Below are 13640 nucleotides of genomic sequence, written 5' to 3'. Positions count from 1 at the left end.
CACCAAATGTTTTAGTCAGGTGCAGGTTAGAGCTAGTTAATACCACCAAATCAATGTTTGTGTTTGAATTCCAAGAAATTCTTCAGTTCAGTTCAGTCGCTCAGTCATGTCCAACTCTTTGCGACCCCATGAATCACAGCATGCCAGGCCTCCCTGTCCATCACCATCTCCCAAAGTTCACTCAAACTCACGTCCATCGAGTCGGTGATGCCATCCAGCCATCTCATCCTCTGTCGTCCCCTCTTCCTCCTGCCCCCAGTCCCTCCCAGCATCAGAGTCTCCAGTGAGTCAACTCTTCGCATGAGGTGGCCAAAGTACTGGAGTTTCAGCTTTAGCATCATTTCTTCCAAAGAACACCCAGGGCTGATCTCCTTCAGACTGGACTGGTTGGATTACCTTGCAGTCCAAGGGACTCTGAAGAGTCTTCTCCAACACCACAGTTCAAATGCATCAATTCTTCAGTGCTCAGCCTTGTTCACAGTCCAACTCTCTTAGTATATGCCTAATATGTACAACAAGTTTAAAAATTATGTATGGTTATCTTTAAAGAAAAAACAACCTATGGAAAAATCAGTTTCGTTCAGTTCAGTCGCTCAGTAGTGTCCGACTCTTTGCCACCCCATGAACCACAGCACACCAGGCCTCCCTGTCCATCACCAACTCCTGGAGTTTACCCAAACTCATATGCATTGAATCGGTGAGGCCATCCAACCATTTCATCCTCTGTCGTCCTCTTCTTCTGCCCTCAATCTTTCCTATCATCAGGGTCTTTTCCAGTGAGTCAGCTCTTTGCATCAGGTGGCCAAAATATTGGAGTTTCAGCTTCAACATCAGTCCTTCCAATGAACACCCAGGACTGATCTCCTTTAGGATGGACTGGTTGGATCTCCTTGCAATCCAAGGGACTCTCAAGAGTCTTCTCCAACACCACAGTTCAAAAGCGTCAATTCTTCGGCGCTCAGCTTTCTTCACAGTCCAACTCTCACATCTGTACATGACCACTGGAAAAACCATAGCCTTGACAGACGTACCTTTGTTGACAAAGTAATGTCTCTGTTTTTTAATACACTGTCTAGGTTGGTCATAACTTTCCTACCAAGGAGTAAGCATCTTTTAATTTCATGGCTGCAGTCACCATCTGCAGTGATTTTGGAGCCCCCCAAAATAAAGTCAGCCACTGTTTCCACTACTTCCCCATCTATTTGCCATGAAGTGATGGGACTGGATGCCATGATCTTAGTTTTCTGAATGTTGAGTTTTAAGCCAACTTTCTCACTCTTCTCTTTTGCTTACATCAAGAGGCTTTTTAGTTCTTCTTCACTTTCTGCCGTAAGGGTGGTGTCATCTGCATATCTGAGATTATTGATATTTCTCCCAGCAATCTTGATTCCAGCTTGTGCTTCCTCCAGCCCAGCGTTTCTCATGATGTCCTCTGCATATAAGTTTAATAAGCAGGGTGACAGTATACAGCCTTGACGTACTCCTTTTCCTATTTGGAACCAGTCTTTTGTTCTATGTCTAGTTCTAACTGTTGCTTCCTGACCTGCATATAGGTTTCTCAAGGGGCAAGTCAGGTGGTCTGGTATTCCCATCTCTTTCAGAATTTTCCACAGTTCATTGTGATCCACACAGCCAAAGGCTTTGGCATAGTCAAGAAAGCAGAAATAGATGTTTTTCTGGAACTCTCTTGCTTTTCCCTTGATCTAGCGGATGTTGGCAATTTGATCTCTGGTTCCTCTGCCTTTTCTAAAACCAGCTTGAACATCAGGAAGTTCACGGTTCACATATTGCTGAAGCCTGGCTTGAAGAATTTTGAGAATTACTTTACTAGCTTCCCTAGTGGTGCAGAGGTTAAAGCGCCTGCCTGCAATGTGGGAGACCTGGGTTCAATCCCTGGGTCGGGAAGATCCCCTGGAGAAGAAAATGGCAACCCACTCCTGTATTCTTGCCTGGAGAATCCTGTGGACAGAGGAACTTGGTGGGCTACAGTCCATGGGTTGCAAAGAGTCGGACACGACTGAGCAACTTCACTTACTAGCGTGTGAGATGAGTGCAGTTATGCAGTAGTTTGAGCATTCTCTGCATTGGCATATTGAGGTATAGTTTGCATAATATAAAAGTCATCTGTTGCAAGTATATGTTGCAATTTAATGATTTTTAGTAAACATTTATCAGAGTCGTACAATCAACACAATGCAGTTTTAGGACTTGGCCATGATAACCAAAACACCCCACCAGCCTATCTGTGCTTAGTTCTCACTCCTTCACCACTTCCCCAGCCTCAAGCAACTACTGATCTACTTTCTATTTCTCTACATTTTTCTGGACATTTCATCTAAAGGGAATCATACTACATACGTAGTCTTTTGTACCTGGCTTCTTTCACTTAGCATAATGTTTTTTAGCTTCTTCCATGGCATAGCATGTATTAGTATTTTGTTCTTTTTTTATTGCTAAATGATATTTCATTGTATTAATATGCTATGTTTAGTTTATTCTTTCACTGGTTGATAGACATGTGGATCATTTCCAGTTTTTTACTTTTATGAATAATGTTTCTTTGAACATTCATAAAGAAAAATAGCGCTAAGTCATGTCTGACTGTTGTGACACCATGGATGTAGCCTGCCAGGCTCCTCTGTCCATGGGATTCTCCAGGCAAGAACACTGGAGCGGGTTGCCATTTCCTTCTCCAGGGGATCTTCCTGACCCAGGACTCAAACCCAGGTCTTGCTCATTGCAGGGAATTTCTTTACTGACTGAGCCCATTGAACATTCATGGACAGGTCTTTTTGTGATGTATGTTTTCACTTAGGTTCCCAAAACTGGAATTGCTGAGTCATACGATAAATTAACTTTTGAGAAACTGCCAAACTGTGTTGCAAAGTGTCTATTCTTTCCTACCAGCAATGTTAAGGGTTCTAATTCCTCCATATTTTAACCAGCACTTGATATGATCTGTCTTTTTGGTCATAACCAATTTAGTTAATGTGTTGTAATATCTCATTGTGTTTTCAATTAGCATATTCTCAATGACTTAATAATGTTGAGTGTGTCTTTGTGCTTTTAAGTCATTTATGTGTCTTCTTTGGTGAAATGTCTATTCCAGCAAGTCTTTTCTCTGCTTAAACTGGATTGTTGTCTTATTCAGCTGAGAAAGTCTATTTGTGTTCTGATACATGAGTATTGTCAAAAATAAGATTTCCTTATTATTTTCCATGTCTGTGGTTTGTCTTTTTCGTTTCTTGCTGGTATCTATTAAAATGCCAAAAGTTTTTAAGTTTAAGGAACTCCAGTTTATCAATTTTATCATTTACTCATATTTATGTTATCTAAGAACTGTTTGCCTACACCAAGAGTCAAAGGTTTTCTCTTATATTTTTCTTAAGTGGTTATATTGTTTTAGGTTCTACATTAAGGTCTTTGATCCATTTGAATTAATTTTTGTGAATGGTGGGGTAAGGGTCTGAGGTGTTTTTTTTTTTTTTTTTGAGGAGGTGGCTTGTGGGATCTTAATTCCCTGACCAGGGATCAGATCCTCATCCCCTGCACTGCAAGGCAGATGCTCAACTATTGGACTACTAGGGAAGTCTCCAAAATCGAACTTTTAATTTTGTGATAATTGTAGATTGACATGTGGTTTAAGAAATACTACAGGGAGATCCTTTGTACGGCTTCTTCCAATGGTAACATCTTGTAAAAGTGTAGTACAATAAGTATCATAGTTGAGATATTGAGATTAAAACAGTCAAGGTATAGAACATTTCTGTCAGCACAGGGATACCTTTTATTGCCCTTATTTAATCCCCACCCCTCCCTCCTCCAACCCTTGTCACTTCTTTAAGAAGTTTTTTTCCTGAATATTCTTTGTGGTGCTATTTTGAATGGAGTTGTTTTTCTTATTTTCATTTTCACATATATACTAGAAAATAGAAATGTGGCTCATTTTTTATACTTTGATCTTATATCTTGTGACCTTGCTAAGTTCGTTTCTTAGTTCTAGTAGCTTTTTAGTGATTTCTTAGGATTTTCCATATGCAGGCTAGTGTGATCTGGTAATAACAGTTTTGTTGTTCAGTTGCGGCGTCATGTCTGACTCTTGCGAGCCTATACTCTCTGGCCCACCAGGCTTCTCTGTTTGTGAGTCTTTCCAGGCAAGAATAGTGGAGTAGACTGCCTCTTCTAGTCTAAATGTACATAATAGCTTTTAATTTTTAAAGTTTATTGTTTCCTGTCTTTGCTGCCTTGGCTAGAATCTACAGTACAACATTCAGAAGAGGTAGTAAGAGTAGACATCTTTGTTCTTCTGCTATTTGGGGGAAAGCCTTCATTGTTAAGTATAATGTTTGTTGTAAACTTTTTATAGGTGTCCTTTAATTAGTTGAAGAAGTTCTGTTTCTAGTTTTTTGAGCATTTTTGCTACAGTGTTGAGGAATTTCTCATGTGCTTTTTTCTGCATCTCATTGAAATGATCATGTAGTTTTTGTTCTGTATTCTGTGAATATAATTTTTGTATTAATTAATTGATCATCAGATCATTAAACCTACCTTGCATTCTCAGGATAAATCTCATTGGGTGATAACATATAGTTCATTTTAGTATAGTGTTGGGAGAAGGCGATGGCACCCTACTCCAGGTCTCTTGCCTGGAAAATCCCATGGACGGAGGAGCCTGGTAGGCTGCAGTCCATGGGGTTGCTAAGAGTTGGACACGACTGAGCGACTTCCCTTTCACTTTTCACTTTCATGCATTGGAGAAGGAAATGGGAACCCACTCCAGTATTCTTGCCTGGAGAATCCCAGGGATGGCAGAGGTTGGTGGGCTGCCGTCTATGGGGTCGCACAGAGTCGGACACGACTGAAGCGACTTAGCAGCAGCAGCAGCAGTATAGTGTTGAATTCAATTAGCTAATTTTTTAAGAAGGATATTGATCTACAGTTTTCCTGTGTTTATGTCTAGGTTTGGTATAAGGTAATAATGACCTCAGAGAACAAGTCATTTCTTAAATATCTCATAAGCTTCATCAGTTGAACCATCTGTTCCAAGACTTATTAGTGTGAAGATTTTTAATATGTAGCTCAGTGTCCTTAACTGTTACAGATTTATTCTGATTTTCTGTTTCTTGTAGTCAGTTCTGATAGTTGTATCTTTCTAGTATTTTCTTTTTAATGGAAGTTCTCTGATTTGTTGGTTTAAAGTTGTTCATAATATTCCATTGTGATCCTTTTTATTTCTATAGGAGCAGTAGTGGTTTCTTCTTTGCCATTTCTGATTTTGGTAAGTGGTACCTGCTCTTGTCTCTTATTTTTTCATCATTGTAAGGGTTTGTCAATTTTTTAATTTTTTTTTTCAAAGAACCAAGTTTTGAATTCATTGATGTTTCTCTTGTTTTTCTGAGGTTTATTTCATTCATTTTTCCTTGAATATTTACTGTTTCTTCTTACTTTGGATTTAATTTGCTTTTTTTCTGGTTTCTTAAGGCATAGAAACTTAGGCTATTGGTTTGAGACTGTTCAAAGACAGGCACTTAAATCTGAATACCGTAATGTAAATACTGCTTCAGTTGTAACATACAAAGTTTGATGTGTTATCTTTTCGTTTTTACAGTTCAAAATATTTTTATTTCCCTTCTGTTATCTTCTTTGACCTGGAAGTTTTCCCAGATTTACTTGTTACAGATTTTTAATTTTATTCTATTATTGTCAGGAAACATCCTTTTTATGATTCTAAACTTGTTTAGATTTGTTTGTGGCCTAGAATGTGGTCAGTTTTGGAGAATGTTCTATGTGTGCTTAAAAAGAATGTGTCTCTAAATAGTCTGGGTGGAGTGTTTATAAATGTAAGTTAGGTCAAGTTGGTTGATAGTATTGTTCAAGTCTTTTGGATTCTTGCTGATTTTCTATCTAATTCTGTTCGTTCAATTTCATTCTTTTACTTTTTGCTTCATGTATTGGTGGTTCTGTTGTTACGTATGAGTGAATATATTTGTAAATGCTGTATCTTCCCAATATAATTATGGACTTTTCTATCATTATGAAATGATCCCTCTTTGTCTTTATTACTGTTTATTTCCTCTATTTCATCTGCTATTACTATAGCCAGTTGAGCTTTCTTTTCATTGCTGTTCATATGGAATATCTTTTCCATTCTTTTACTTCCAACCTGTTTTTACCTTTGCATCTAAAGTCTGTCTTTTGTGGAAGTAATGCCAGTTTGATCTGGATAGTTTATCCATTATTTTAATCTTGCCTTTTGATAATCTTGCATGTTCAGTCTATTCCCATTTAATGTGATTACTGATATGACTGAATTTATGCTTGTTGTTGTTGTTCAGTCAAAGTTGTGTCCAACTCTTTGCAACCCATGGACTGCAGCGTGCCAGACTTCTCTGTCCTTCATTATCTCCTGGAGTTTGCACAACTCATGCCCATTGAGTTGGTGATGCCATCCAACCATCTCATCCACTGTCACCCCCTTTTTTTCCTTCCTTAATTCTTCCCAGCATCTTTTCCAGTGAATTGGCGCTTCACATCAGGTGGCCAAAGTATTGGAGCTTCAGCTTCAGCATTAGTCCTTCCAATGAATATTCAGGGTTGATTTCCTTTAGGATTGACTCATTTAATCTCCTTGCTGTCCAAGGACCTCTCAAGAGTCTTTTCCAGCACCACAGTTTGAAAGCATCAATTCTTCGACACCCATCCTTCTTTATGGACCAACTCTCACATCCATACGTGACTACTGGAAAAGTCAGCTTTGAATATCCAGACCTTTGTTGGAAAATCGATATCTCTGCTTTTTAATATGCTGTTTGGATTTGTCATAGCTTTTCTTCCAAGGAGCAAGAAATTTCTTCAATTTTGTGGCTGCAATGTAATCCACAGTGATTTTGGAGCCCAAGAAAATAAAACCTGACACTGTTTCCATTTTTCCCCCATCTGTTTGCCATGAAGTGATGGAACTGGGTGACGTGATCTTAGTTTATTGAATGTTGAGTTTTAAGCCAGCTTGAACTCTACTTTTTCACCTTCATCAAGAGATACTTCAGTTCCTCTTTACTTTCTGCCATAAGGGTGGTATCATCTGCATGTCTGAGGTTATTGATATTTCTACTGGCAGTCTTAATTCCAGCTTGTGATTCATCCAGCCCAGCATTTCACATGATGAACTCTGCATATAAGCTAAATTAACAATGAAGTATACAGCCTTGATGGACTCCTTTCCCAATTTGGAACCATTCCATTGTTCGCATCCAGTTCTAACTGTTGCTTCTTGACCTGCATACAGATTTCTCAGGAAGCAAGTAAAGTGGTCTGGTATTCCCATCCCTCTAAGAATTTTCCACAGTTTGTAATCCACACAGACAGAGGCTTTTGAGTAGTCAGTGAAGCAGAAATAGATGTTTTTCTGGAATTACCTTGCTTTTTCTATGATCCAGAGGAAGTGATCCAAAGGATATTTAATATCTAAAAGATATTAAATTAAAAGATACTTGCTCCTTGGAAGAAAAGTTAGAACCAACCTAGACAGCATATTAAAAAGCAGAGACATTACCTTGTCAACAAAGGTCCATCTAGTCAAAGCTATGGTTTTTCCAGTAGTCATGTATGGATGTGAGAGTTGGACTGTAAAGAAAGCTGAGCAATGAAGAATTGATGCTTTTGAACTGTAGTGTTGCAGAAGACTCTTGAGAGTCCCTTGGACTGCAAGGAGATCCAACCAGTCAATAAAGGAAATCAGTCCTGAATATTCATTGGAAGGACTGATGCTGAAGCTGAAACTCAGTACTCTGGCCACCTGATACGAAGAACTGACTCATTAGAAAAGACCCTGATGCTGGGAAAGATTGAAGGCAGGATGAGAAAGGGATGACGGAGGATGAAATGGTTGGATGGCATCACGGACTCTGTGGACATGGGTTTGAGTAAACTCCAGGAGTTGGTGACGGACAGGGAAGCCTGGTGTGCTGCAGTCCTTGGGGTCACAAAGAGTGGGACACGACTGAGCGACTGAACTGAACTGAAAGGATATTTGCAGTTTGATCTCTGATTCCTCTGCCTTTTCTAAATTAAACTTGTACATCTGGAAGTTTTTGGTTCATGTACTGTTGAAGCCTAGCTTGAAGGATTTTTAGCATAACTTTGCTAGCATGTAAAATGAATGCACTTGTGTGATAGTTTGAACAGAACCCATCTGCCAGTCCAGGATACTTAAGAGATATGCATTCAGTCCCTGGGTTGGGAAGATCCCCTGTAGATGGAAATGGAAGCCCACTCCAGTATTCTTGCCTGGAGAATCCCATGGACAGAGGAACCTGACAGGCTACAGTCCATAGGCTCACACACAACTGAAGCTACTTAGCATGTTGAACATTCTTGGCATTGCCCTTCTTTGGGACTAGAATGAAAGCTGCCTTCTTTTGTGCTGAATATTATTTTAGTGTACCATTTAAATTCCTCTCTCTCTTTTTTTTTTTTTTTTTGCCACTTTTACAAGTTATTTCTTAGAAGTTGCTCTATGGGTTACAATATGCATCTCAGCTTATCACAGTTTACCTTTATAGCTGAATTTTTATACCAATAGAGTACTGGAAAATGAAAATTTAAAATTAGACTTGTCTAGAATGGTAGTACTAAATAAAAGTTCTTTCTGAATAATCATTTTTTAATACATTGATAATTCTTTTGTCTTTCATTTTTATGTTTTGTTCTTTTGTTTGTTTTGAAGTATAGTTTATAATATAATGTAAGTTTCATATGCATAACATAGTGATTCACAAGTTTTAAAGATTGTACTCCATTTATAGTTATTATAAAATACTGGCTGTATTCCCTGTGCCATGCTATCCTTATAGCTTATTTATTTTATTCATAGTGCTTTGTACCTCTTAATCCCACCTCTATCATGCCCTTCTCCTCTTCCCTCTCTCCACTGGTAAACACTAGTTTTATCTCTGTATCTGTGAATCTGTTTCTTTTTGTTGTATTCAAGTTTATTTTTTTGAAGTAAGTCATATCACATAATACATGTCTTTCTCTGACTTTACTTAAGCATAATAATACCTTCCAAGTCCATCCACATTGTTGCAAATGGCAAAATATCCATTTATCTGTTGATGGACACTTAAGACTGCTTATGGCTATTATAAATAATGCTGTTAGATACATTGGAGTGCCCATATCTTTTTGAATTAATGTTTGTTTTCTTTATATCTATACCCAGGATTGGAATTGCTGGATCATACGGTAGTCCTAGTTTTTTGAGGATGCTTCATGATGTTTTCCCCACTGGTTCCACCAGTTTCCATTTCCACCAACTGTGCACGAGTTACCCTTTCTCCACATCCGTGCCAGTCTGTTACTTACGGTCTTTTTGTTGATATTTGATCTGACAGGTGTGACGTTATATCTCATTGTCATTTTGATTTGCATTTCTCTGATGATTAGTGATGCTGAGCATCTTTTCTTGTGCCTGTTAACTATCTGTGTGTCTTCTTTGGAAAATGTGTGTTCAGGTCCTCTCCCTATTTTGTTTATTTTATATTTCTAAGTTATGATATTGTTCTAGTGTATTTTTCGTGGTAGGTAACTATGTGTGTCAGTATTTAATAGAATTTATATCTAAAGCTGTTATCAGAGGCTGTATATAGTTCTGCTATTATGTGAGTTTCGTAGTTGTAATAAATTCAGTTTCTCCATTACAACAGCTATAGTAATATTTCTCCAAATTGTTGCTCCCCATATTTTGTAAATATGCAGCATTCCTGTTTCTTATGTACAATAAGCAAGCTGGACTAGTAATGCTCAATTTTTCCTCTACCTTGAAGTTCTCTGATTCTATTTAGTCAAAAGTATCTTATGGAAATTATAGTATTTGAAACATTTACATATCTTCCCTGGTGGCTCAGACAGAAAAGAATCTTCTGCAATGCTAGAGACCCCAGTTCATTCTCTGGGTCACTAAGATCCCCTAGAGGAGGAAATGGCTACCCACTCCAGTATTCTCACTTGGAGAATTCCATGGATATAGGAGCCTGGCGGGCTACAGTCCATGAGATTGCAAAGAGTTGAACATGACTGATTGAATAACACACCTATTTAAAACTTACCCAGTGTTGGCTGATGTCTAATCGATATCAGTAGAAACATTTCTGGGCTTTAGTGTAGAAGAACTTAATCTCTTAATTTCAAGAAGAAAAAGGAGGCTTATAAATTTAGGAGCCCCATCACTTGCTCAAAGTAGATGTTTGTTTTTAGTAGCAACTTAATGGTAATTTTTGTTAAAGGATTTAATTTTTTAATGTAATAATTAAATCTAAGACTGAGCATATTTTAGTTGTGGTTTCAGAAATCAATAGTAAAAATTAACAGAGTTCATTTAATTCAGCATAGATAAGATACCAAGTGGATTTGATTTTTTTAAACTTTTTTTGTGCCCTCATCAGCACTATAGCATTAATGTTCGATAAGTAAGAAACTAGTAATATTACTAGCTTCTTTTTTGTAATAGAATAAATTATGCTTTATTGCACTGCAAAATTGTGGCATTATGAAAATAAAACAAAAAACATAGAGCTGTTTTGAGTTTTGATCTAGATTTTTCCAAGGACTTAAAATTTTTTATTTATTTATTTGGCTGCACCAAGTCTTTGTTGCAGCATGCAGGATCTTTCAGTGAGACGTGGGATCTAGTTTCCTAACCAGGAATCAAACCTGGGCCCCTTGCTTTGGGAGTGTGGAGTCCTAGCTTCTGGACCACCAGGGAGCCCCTAGATTTTCCCAAGGATATTAAATTACCAATTTATGTAAACACTAACTAATTTTTCTATTTTCCTTAATACGATACTGAAAGCATGAAAAAGTATTCCAGTGTTTAACTGTAGGTTTCCCTTAAAATCTGGTTCACTTACCAATAAAAGCAAATATGAGGCTGCTAATAAGCCTAACATAGGAAGATCATTGTTTTAAGATCATCTGATTATGTTCAATCATGACTCCCTGATGTCATCACCCTAAATATGAACTATGGACAGAAGTTCATGACATTGTACAGGAGACAGGGATCAAGACCATCCCCAAGAAAATGAAATGCAAAAAAGCAAAATGACTGTCTGAGGAGGGCTTACAAATAGCTGTGAAAAGAAGAGAAGCAAAAAGCAAAGAAGAAAAGGAAAGATATGCCCATTTGAATGCAGAGTTCCAAAGAATAGCAAGAAGAGATAAGAAAGCCTTCTTCAGCGATCAGTGCGAAAAAATAGAGGAAACCAATAGAATAGAAAAGACTAGAGATCTCTTCAAGAAAATTAGAGATACCAAGGGAATATTTCGTGCAAAGATGGGCTCGAAAAAGGACAAAAATGGTATGGGCCTAACAGAAGCAGAAGATGTTAAGAAGAGGTGGCAAGAATACACAGAAGAACTGTACAAAAAAGATCTTCACTACCCAGATAATCACGATGGTGTGATCAGTCACCTAAAGCCAGACATCCTGGAATGTGAAGTCAAGTGGGCCTTAGGAAGTGTCATTACGAACAAAGCTAGTGGAGGTGATGGAATTCCAGTGGAGCTATTTCAAATCCTTAAAGGTGATGCTGTGAAAGTGCTGCACTCAGTATGCCAGCAAATTTGGTAAACTCAGTAGTGGCCACAGGATTGGAAAAGGTCAGTTTTCATTCCAGTTCCAAAGAAAGGCAATGCCAAAGAATGCTCAAACTACCGCACAATTACATTCATCTCACACGCCAGTAAAGTAATGCTCAAAATTCTCCAAGCCAGACTTCAGCAAAACATGAACCATAAACTTTCAGATGTTCAAGCTGGTTTTAGAAAAGGCAGAGGAACCAGAGATCAAATTGCCAACATCTGCTGGATCATTGAAAAAGCAAGAGAGTTCTAGAAAAACATCTTATTTCTGCTTTCTTGACTATGCCAAAGCCTTTGGCTGTGTGGATCACAATGAACTGTGGAAAATTCTGAAAGAGATGGTAATACCAGACCACCTGACCTGCCTCCCGAGAAATCTATATGCTGGTCAAGAAGCAACAGTTGAAACTGGACATGGAACAACTGACTTGTTCCAAATTGAAAAAGGAGTACATCAAAGCTGTATATTGTCACCCTGCTTATTTAACTTCTATGCAGAGTACATCATGAGAAACGCTGGGCTGGAGGAAACACAAGCTGGAATCAAGATTGCCGGGAGAAATATCAATAATCTCAGATATGCAGATGACACCACCCTTACGGCAGAAAGTAAAGAAGAACTGAAGAGCCTCTTGATGACAGTGAAAGAGGAGAGTGAAAAAGTTGGCTTAAAGCTCAACATTCAGAAAACTAAGATCATGGCATCTGGTCCTATCACTTCATGGCAGTAAATGGGGAAACGGTGGCTGACTTTATTTTGGGGGGCTCCAAAATCACTGCAGGTGGGGATTGCAGCCATGAAATTAAAAGACGCTGACTCCTTGGAAGGAAAGTTATGACCAACCTAGACAGCATATTAAAAAGCAGAGACATTACTTTGCCAGCAAACATCTGTCTCCTCAAGGGTATGGTTTTTCCAGTAGTCATGTATGGACGTGAAAGTTGGACTATAAAGAGAGCTTAGTGCCGAAGAATTGATGCTTTTGAATTGTGGTGTTGGAGAAGACTCTCGAGAGTCCCTTGGACTGCGAGGAGATCCAACCAGTCCATCCTAAAGGGGATCAGTCCTGAGTGTTCATTGGAAGGACTGATATTGAAGCTGAAACTCCAATACTTTGGCTACCTGATGTGAAGAACTGACTCATTCGAAAACACCCTGACACTTGGAAGGATTGAAGGTAGTAGGAGAAGGGGACGACAGAGCATAAGATGGTTGGATGGCATCACCGATTCGATGCATGCGAGTTTGAGTCAACTCTGGGTGTTGGTGATGGACAGGGAGGCCTGGCCTGCTGCGGTCCATGGGATCGCGAAGAGTCAGACACGAGTGAGCGCCTGATCTGAACTGAGCTGATGCATAGACAGATCCTTACTTAGATACATGTAACACACAAGTTCATTAAAGAAAAAAGATTGTGAAGCACAGTAGTAGAGGATGGTTTCAAAGAAGAGGTGGAGCTTGGAGAATAGGTAGAGTTTGTTTGGTATAGAAAGGAAAAAGAACAGTATAAGGAAGTCTGTTCATGCAAGGTTTGAGGATAAGCCTATTTTGGAATCAATGAAAAGATCAGTATGGCAAGAATGGACAGTTTATGTTGAAACAGAGGAAAATAGAAATAGAAATAAACTAAAAATGAGGAAAGGGACTTTGGAATTAAGTTTGTAGATGTTTTTATTGACGTTTCTTATGGAAATAAATAATAACAGTTCTCAGATTTCAATAGTGACACAGTAGAAGGTGTTCTTTACTTGACTTCTAAGAATATATTGTATTTGAATTCCTATATCGACACCACTGCCAAAATAAAACACACTAGGCAGGTTTTAAGAGTTCTCTTTAATCTTTTCTGTCCTTAGAATATATCCCAGTGTATTAGTTTACCAGGGCTGCTGTAAAAAATTACCATAATTATTCTCTCGCAGTTCTAGGGGCCATAAGTCTAGAATCAAGGTGTTAACAGTCTCATTCTCCCTGCTGGGGCTCTGGGTAAGAATCCTTC

The 13640-nt window shown here is 38.4% G+C and overlaps 1 protein-coding gene across 5 annotated transcripts in view; it reads left to right on the top strand.

Moving 5' to 3' along the window:
• NIPBL (NIPBL, cohesin loading factor) overlaps positions 1–13640 on the top strand; it is a 198557-nt gene that overhangs the window by 52573 nt on the left and 132344 nt on the right. The window contains exon 2 of one of the 5 annotated variants that reach the window (XM_018065529.1): positions 5241–5278. The exons of the other annotated variants lie outside the window; for them this stretch is intronic. The gene's annotated coding sequence lies outside the window, so the exon portion shown is untranslated. The remainder of the gene's footprint in view (positions 1–5240; positions 5279–13640) is intronic. 5 annotated transcript variants of the gene reach the window in all.

This window comes from Capra hircus, chromosome 20 (assembly GCF_001704415.2).
Source record: "Capra hircus breed San Clemente chromosome 20, ASM170441v1, whole genome shotgun sequence".
Lineage (NCBI taxonomy): Eukaryota > Metazoa > Chordata > Mammalia > Artiodactyla > Bovidae > Capra > Capra hircus.
The sequence above is the reverse complement of the archived record's forward strand: the minus strand, read 5'-3'. Positions and strand labels throughout refer to the sequence as shown.